Source organism: Oryx dammah, unplaced genomic scaffold (genome assembly GCF_014754425.2).
Source record: "Oryx dammah isolate SB20612 unplaced genomic scaffold, SCBI_Odam_1.1 HiC_scaffold_1, whole genome shotgun sequence".
NCBI lineage: Eukaryota > Metazoa > Chordata > Mammalia > Artiodactyla > Bovidae > Oryx > Oryx dammah.
Window position 1 is genome coordinate 29,933,548 of NW_024070185.1, and position 8,593 is coordinate 29,942,140.

The window sequence follows — 8,593 nt, forward strand, 5'->3', positions numbered from 1 at the left end:
TATTATATCACTCTGTAAAATGGATATAGCAAAAATCTAGAGTACTTATTTGCATTTCATATCTTAAACTAAACCAAGTTCTCTCCTACCATGGGATCTTTGCATATACTCTTTCCTCTGCCTAGCATAAGAAATTACCTGGTTTTTACCTTCTGCTGATTTTTTTCTTGCCCTTTAGGTCTAGGTTAAAGCATTACCTCAGGGTGACTTTTCGTGATGACCCTATGTGAGTTCCCCCTACCACCTTTATTCTCTTTCCCTACACCCTACCATGGTCTTCAAAATAGGTAACTTCATTTCTTATTACACTATTATTTGTTTACTCGTTGGCAACAACCATTTCATTATTGTTTTCTGAATCATTCCCAGTGTTATCACATAGTAGTCATTTAGTGAATAGTCGTTGAACAGATCTGCCACTAAGTGGTGGGTTGAACCAGAATATGTATGGAAAAGCAGGTGGGTGGTACCTCTAGGCATCTTGGGTCAGATGTGACTGGGAGATGCCCACTGATGCCAAGGCAAGAAAGCATGCGCTATGAGTTGAATTGTTCCACCAAGTCTTCATCACTAGTACCTCAGAATAAGATTTTTTTGGAAAAAAGTGGATTTTTATGAGTACTGTAATTAAAATGGGGTCATTAGGGTAGAGTTTTATCTAGTAGGACTGGTATCCTAATAAGAAGGGAAATATGTACACAGAGAGTTAATATGAAGAGATTCAGGAAGAAAGGCATCTATGAGCAAGAAATGCCTGAGGCTTCCAAAACTTAAGAGAGATTCCAGGGACTGGTCCATTTCTGCTGCTTTCAGAAGAAGCATGGCCCTGCTGAAACCTTGATTTTTTAACTTCTTGCCTCCAGCACCAGGACATTCCTGGTGGCTCAGATGGTAAAGCGCCTGCCTACAACGTGGGAGACGAGGGTTCAAACCCTGGGTCGGGAAGATCCCCTGGAGAAGGCAATGGCAACCCACTCCAGTATTCTTGCCTGGAAAATCCCATGGACGGAAGAGCCTGGTGGGCTACAGTCCACGGGGTCGCAAAGAGTCGGACACGACTGAGCGACATTTTTTTCTTTCTTTCTCCAGCACTATGAGAGCATGTTGTCGTCCCAAGCCACCAGTTAACGGTACTTTGTTGCAGCAGCCCTAGACAACAAATATAGCACACTTCAGAGGGTGATCAAGGTCCTGGGATTACTATAAATGTAGACCTCAACGAGCCTATGATATTTAGCTCTAGAGGTCAAAAGATTAATTTGATTCCATTTTTTACCCACAAGCTCATGAAGCTTAGAGATGTTCTTTTAATCTAAATAATCTTGCTTGTACTTTGATCTTGCAGAGTCTACATTCTGAACAATGGCTGCTGAGGTATAGCCCATGAAAGTGTCATCAACTGAGTTGTTAATCCTTGAAAATCTGGGCAGAAATAATTAGTTTGTCATTGTTCAGACCAAGAGCAATGAAATTATATGGAGCAGAATGGAATAATTATGCTAAGACTAGTGACTGCTTTTATACTAAATATAGGTAAAAGAATATCAGAGAACTTTGAATAAGTCCCTGAAAGCTACTTCAAAATTTAAATGTCTGAATCACACTTTCTTTTATTAAAAAAGAGAACTTATCAATGATTCTCATGATTTTGTTTTTAAACTTGTCTCCATTTCTTCTCTCTTGCTAACAATTAGTCTTTTAACTGATACACCCACAGTATATTAAAATACACTCAAAGTCCAATCATGTACTAAAAGACATTCGCTCACCACCTACACTCTTGTTCCTTCACACTTTCTTCCAACTGACTGTGTAGCTAGTTCTAAATATACTTTTAGTATTTTGTAAAGTGCAGAAAAATATTGTAAAATTTAAATCATTGTTAGTGCAGATTCAAGTTCACTAATAATTTTTAAAATAAGAATACCTATAAACTCAATTTATAATACATCCTGCCAACATCTAGATTCTAGGTATATTGTTAGCTCTGAGAAAAAAATAAGAAAGGAATAAGTTTAATAAATAAAATTAAATTATTTTGACATATATATGTTATATTTAATATTTATATAACTTAGCCTATAATTTGGGGAGAAATCTTTTCAAAATCCTTGTGAGATATATATACTACAAAGCCAGAAGTGAATGAAATCTCAAATAATTACCTGATAAATTGATCCTTCTAAGATGTTAACCTGAACTGTTTCTTTCCTACATACATTGCTTTTAGTGTTTGCAGTGTATTTTCAGGGAAATTGAGCTTAGCCAATACGGTAGGCAGACTAACCTGCATGCATCCTCATTTCTTTCTTCTTGACTCTATCCCGGGTTTGTTCAGATATTCCTCATTCTTCAGTATCAGAGGAAATCCTGATTGGAGTAAGTCAATCAATTTGAATTTTCCTGTCATCCAAGGGTGGATTCTTTCCCTAAAGAACCCAGTCAAACAGAAAGGAAAGACATATGTCCATGCTGGGAGATGAGCGTCTCCCTCCTGTAGATCACGTATCTATCAAGTCTGTCGCCCCATTTCTCGCAGTCATCTTGTGATGATTATGAGAAACAACATGAAGACAAAGATTATGCACAAAATGTAGTCAAAGACAAAGACAGAAAGACATACGTCTTTGCTGACTTCATTGAATTGCTAAATAAATCTCACAAACTGCCCTCTTAATTCTTTTTATGTGATACAGTACATTTCTTGATATTTAAAGACGGTTTTTGCAAGTGAAAGCATTCTAAGTGATAGGCCATTTGTTACTGAGTCACAATAGATTGGGCCACGTATTGATCAGAGCATGAGCCAGTCAAGTTATCTATAGTAAAAGCATGAGATGACTCATGCTTTGATGCTGGCTTAGCAAGCACTCTGCTCTCTGGTAGTACTGAGGTCAGAGCAAGCTGACTTTATCATACTATACTTTGGGGAAGCATAATTAGAAATGTCATTTACAGGGTGCGTTTTATAGGCCATACACTTCTTTAATACATTTACATGGATTAGTCTTATTAAATTTGTCCAAAATCTCCCATAAAATATGGAAAAGTAACTAACTCTAGTGTATATATGAGGAAACTTCGTTCTTAGGCACAAAGCGATGAAGACACTTTCCCTTTGCCATACATTCGATAAGCAATGGGGCAGGAAGTTCTAAGTCCTAAAGACGTTTGTTAACAGAAACACTGTGTTTTAAAAAATAAGCGTTTCCAAGGGAGAAGGAAGAGCTGGGAGATAGCAATGTCATACACACATTTCAATAATGATATTTTCCTACAAAAATATAATAATAAAATTATGTGTAGAGTTCTATGTGAACATATGTATAAGCAAAGATCACTGAGGGGGAAAAATATGTGTTTCTGGATTATATCAAGCTTTGGCTCAATACAGTACTTTTTGTATTAACATGGGTACTATTATTAGCTTAGACTTACTTATACATTCTTTTTTATTGTATTAAAAACACATAATATGAGATCTTCCTTCTTACATTTTCAAGTGTATGGTACAGTATTGTTAACTAAGCACAGTGTTGTAGAGAATATCTCTACAACTGTCTCATCTTGCATGATCAAAACTTTAATCTTATTAGAACAACTCCCCAATTCCCTCTCCCCTCCAGCTTTTGACAGCCAACATTCTCCTTTCTGCTTCAATGAATTTGGACTACTTTAGATATCTCATATAAGTAGAATCATGTGATTGAGCATAAGCATTTTACTGAGCTTAATATCCCCAAGATTCATTCCCATTAGGCCATATGACAGAATTTTTTTTCCTTTTATGGCAGAATAACAGTCCATTGTGTATATGTGTATCTGTATGTGTGTATGTATATATATATATTTTTAAAAAACACCATATTTTCTTTATGCATTCATCTGTCAGTGGACATTTAGATTGTTCCCACCTTTTGACTCTTGTGAGCCATGCTGCAATGAACATGGAAGTGTAGTTGTCTTTTTGAGATCTGATTTCAATTCTTTTGGATAAATACCTAGAATAGGATTGCTGGATTAATCTATTTTTAAGATTTTGAAGAATCCCTTTACTATTCTCCATATGCACTGCCAAGAGTGCACCAGGTTACAGTTGGTCCACTTCCTTCCCAACAGATTATTTTCATTTTAAATAATTATTATTCTAACAGGTGTGAGATAATATTTCATTGTAATTTTGATTGACATTTTCCTGATAATTAGTAATGTTGAATATCCTTTCATATACCCGTAGATTGTTTATATGTTTTCACCACAGAAATGCCAACTCTTTTGTTTTTTTTTTTTAAATTAGATTTCTTGTTTTTTGCTAAGGACTTCCCCATTGAGTTGCAGGATTCCCTTTTATATTTTGAATATTAGCCTATTATCAGATATATGGTTTGTAAATATTTTATCACATTCTGTAAATTGCCTTATACTCCATTAATTTTGGAGAAGGAAATGGCAACCCACTCCAGTTCTTGCCTGGAAAATTTCACCGACAGAGGAACCTCGTGGGTATAGTCCATGGAGTCGGAAAGAGTCGGACATGACTGAGCAACTTAGGATACATGCCACTAATTTACTCTGCTGCTTTTCTCTCTCTGATTTCTTTCCTATGCATAAGCTTTTGGTTTGATGTACTCCTACTTGTTTATTTTTGCTTTGATTTCTTGTGTTTTGATGCTCTATCCAAGAAATCATTGCCAAGACAAATGTCATAATGCGTTTTCCTTATATATTTTTCTAAGAGATCGTGAGTTAAAGTTTTAAATCCATTTTGAGTTGATTTTTGTGTGTGGTATAACATAAGTCTAATTTCATTCTTTTGCATGTGAGCATACAGTTTTCCCAGCACCATTTATTAGGAACTATTCTTTCTCCATATGTATTCTTGTCACCCCTGTTAAATATTAGTTGACCTTACATGTAAGTATGAGTTTATTTCTGGGCTGTTTATATAATTCTATTGGTCTGTGTCCCTATTTATGCTAATGCTGTATTATTTTGATTACTAAAACTTTGCAGTATGTTTCATGTTTATGATTATGTTTTAGATATTAAGAGATTTATTTTAAGGATTGTTTCATGCAGTTGTGGGTTCTGTCAAGTTTGAAATCTGGAGAGACCAGTAGGTTGAAAATCAGGCAGGGGTTGATGCTGCTGGTTTGAAGCAGAATGTCTCCTTTGGGAAATCTGTTTTTGAAGACCTTCAACTGATAGGATGAAGTTCACCCACATTATGGAGTAAAATCTCACTTATTTAATGTCAGCTGATTTGTAGGTTTTAACCACATCTACAGAAAAGTTATGACCGACCTAGATAGCATATTCAAGAGCAGAGACATTACTTTGCCAATTAAGGTCTGTCTAGTCAAGACTATGGTTTTTCCAGTAGTCATGTATGGATGTGAGAGTTGGACTGTGAAGAAAGCTGAGTGCTGAAGAATTGATGCTTTTGAACTGTGGTGTTGGAGAAGGCTCTTGAGAGTCCCTTGGACTGCAAGGAGATCCAAACAGTCCATTCTGAAGGAGATCAACCCTGGGATTTCTTTGGAAGAAATGATGCTAAAGCTGAAACTCCAGTACTTTGGCCACCTCATGTGAAGAGTTGACTCATTGGAAAAACTCTGATGCTGGGAGGGATTGGGGGCAGGAGGAGAAGGGGACGACAGAGGATGAGATGGCTGGATGGCATCACTGACTCGATGGACATGAGTCTGAGTGAACTCCGGGAGTTGGTGATGGACAGGGAGGCCTGGCGTGCTATGATTCATGGGGTCACAAAGAGTCAGACATGACTGAGTGACTGAGCAACTGAACTGAACTGAACTGAACCACATCTACAAGACACTTTCTCAGTATTACTGAGGCTAGCATTTGATTGAATGATGGAGTATGATAACCTAGCCAAGTTGACCGTAAACTAGCCATTGCAAATGTGAATTTTGAAGCAGAGAGATGAAATTTGGAAATGGCTACAACCAGAGGGACTGATCATTTTTCCTTTAAGAAATTAAGAAACACAGGCATAGACACATGGAAAATACACACACAACTCGCTCCTATGCCTAAGCACAAAACACTTAGAATCCAGAATACTGCTATTTTATGTCATAGTCTGTGGTAGACAGGCCTCTAGATGATCCTCAGTAATCCTTACTTTCTAGTATTTGCATTTTTGTATACTCTCCCCTTGAGTGTGGCAAGACCTGTGACTTATTTCTAATGACTTGACTTTAACAAAGGTCACAGGACATCACTCTAGTTATAAAAACCTTATCTATATAAGCCTCTGTTTTCCATGAAGATAGACTTGCTCTAGATATTCTGCTTGTTGGCTTAAGTGAGTGAGCAACCACTGAGTTAGAAGTGACATCTTGCAGCTGAGGATGACCTCTGAATGAATTTCTACAACAACCTAAGTGTGCTTGGAAGCAATTCTTTCCCAGTTGAACCACCAGATGAGAACAGTCTTTATTCACAAACAGCATGACCTTCTATAAAGAAAATATGAATTCTACAAAAAAGCTACTAGAAATAAAACATGAATTTAACAAGGCTATGGAATATAAGGTCAGTTTAAAAAATTAAATAAAGAAATAAATAACAATGGGAAATTAAAATTTTAAAAATACCATTCAACACTGTATAACAAATATAAAATGCTTTGGGATCAAACTGACAAAGATTGTGCAAGGTCGATGTATAGAAAACTGTAAGACATCACTGAGAGAAATTAAAGAACATGGAAACAAACTGAGAGATATACAATGTTTATGAGTCAAATGATACAATTTTTCAGATGTCCATCCCTTTTAAATTAACATGTAGAGTCAATGCGATCTCAGTCAAAATATCAGCACAGTTTATCTGTAGATATTTTTAAACTGATTCTAAAATTATTGTAGAAATGCAATGCAAGATATCTGGAATAGGCAAAATAACTTTGAAAAGGAAAACAAAGTTAGATAACTTATTCCTAACTCCAAATATTAAAGTCACTGTATAATAATCAAAACAGTGGGGTGTTGCATAAATATAGACCAATAGATTAATAGAACCTAACAGAATCTAGAAATTGATTCGTATTTATGCACCCAGCTAAAAATTCACTGGAGAAAAAATAGTCTTTTCAACATATGGTGATAGGAAAGTTGGATATCCCTATGCAAAAATATGAACCCTGAACTGTATAAAAATTAGCATGTAATGAATTATAACTTTTTTGAAATTTAGCTTTAATGGTTATATAATCAATTTACAATGTGTTAGTTCCAGGTATACAGCAGAATGATTCAGTTTTATATATATATGCCTATGTGTGTAGGTATGTATATTCTTTTTCAGGCTATTTTTCATTATAGGCTATTATAAGAAATTTAATATAGTGTCCTATACTATACAGTGCATAATGTTTGTTTATCTATTTTACATGTAGTAGTGTTCATCTGTTAATCCCAAACTTCTAATTTATCCCTTCCCCTTTGATCACCATGAGTTTGTTTTTTATGTCTGTGAATCTATTGCTGTTTTGTAAATAAGTTCATTTGTATCATAGTTTTAGATTCCACATATAAGTGAATCATATAAATTTATCTTTATCTGACTCATTTCACTTAGTATGATCATCTCTAGGTTCATCCATATTGCTGCTGCTGCTTCTAAGTCACTTCAGTTGTGTCTGACTCTGTGCAACCCCATAGACGGCAGTCCACCAGGCTCCCCCATCCCTGGGATTCTCCAGGCAAGAACACTGGAATGAGTTGCCATTTCCTTCTCCAATGCATGAAAGTGAAAAGTGAAAGTGAAGCCGCTCAGTTGTGTCCGGCTTGCGGAGACCACAGGGACTGCAGCCTACCAGACTCCTCCATCCATGGGATTTTTCCAGGCAAGAATACTGGAGTGGGTTGCCATTGCCTTCTCCCCATATTGCTGTAAATGGCATTATTTCTTTTTTATGGCTGAGTAGTATTCCATTGGGACTTCCCTAGTGGCTCAGGTGGTAAAGAATTTGCTGCGATTAGGAGACATGGGTTTGATCCCAAGCTCGGGAAGATGCCCTGGAGAAGGAAATGGCAACCCACTCCAGTATTCTTGCCTGGGAAATTCCATGGACAGAGGAGCCGGGTGGGCTGCAGTCAGTCCATGAGGTCACAAGAACTGGACATGACTTAGGGACTAAACCACCACTACCACATTACATGTGTGTGTATACACACACACACATATATATATGTGTATAGTGGTGTGTGTATATATATATATATATAGTGATATATGTCGGTGTATTTGTATATATATATATATGCACACACACCCCACCTCATCTTTATTCATTTATCCCTTGATGGACATTTAGGTTGCTTTCATTTCTTGGCTACTATAAATAGTGCTGCAGTGAACATTGGGATGGATGAATATTTTCAAATTAGACTTTTGACTTATCTAGTTACATGCCCAAGAGTGGGGTTTCTGGATCATACAATAACTCTAATTTTAGTTTTTCTTAAGGAAACTCCATACTGTTTTTCATGGTAACTATACTTGATTTACAGTCCCACCAACAGTGTAAGAGGGTACCTTTTTCTAAACATCCTCGCCAGCA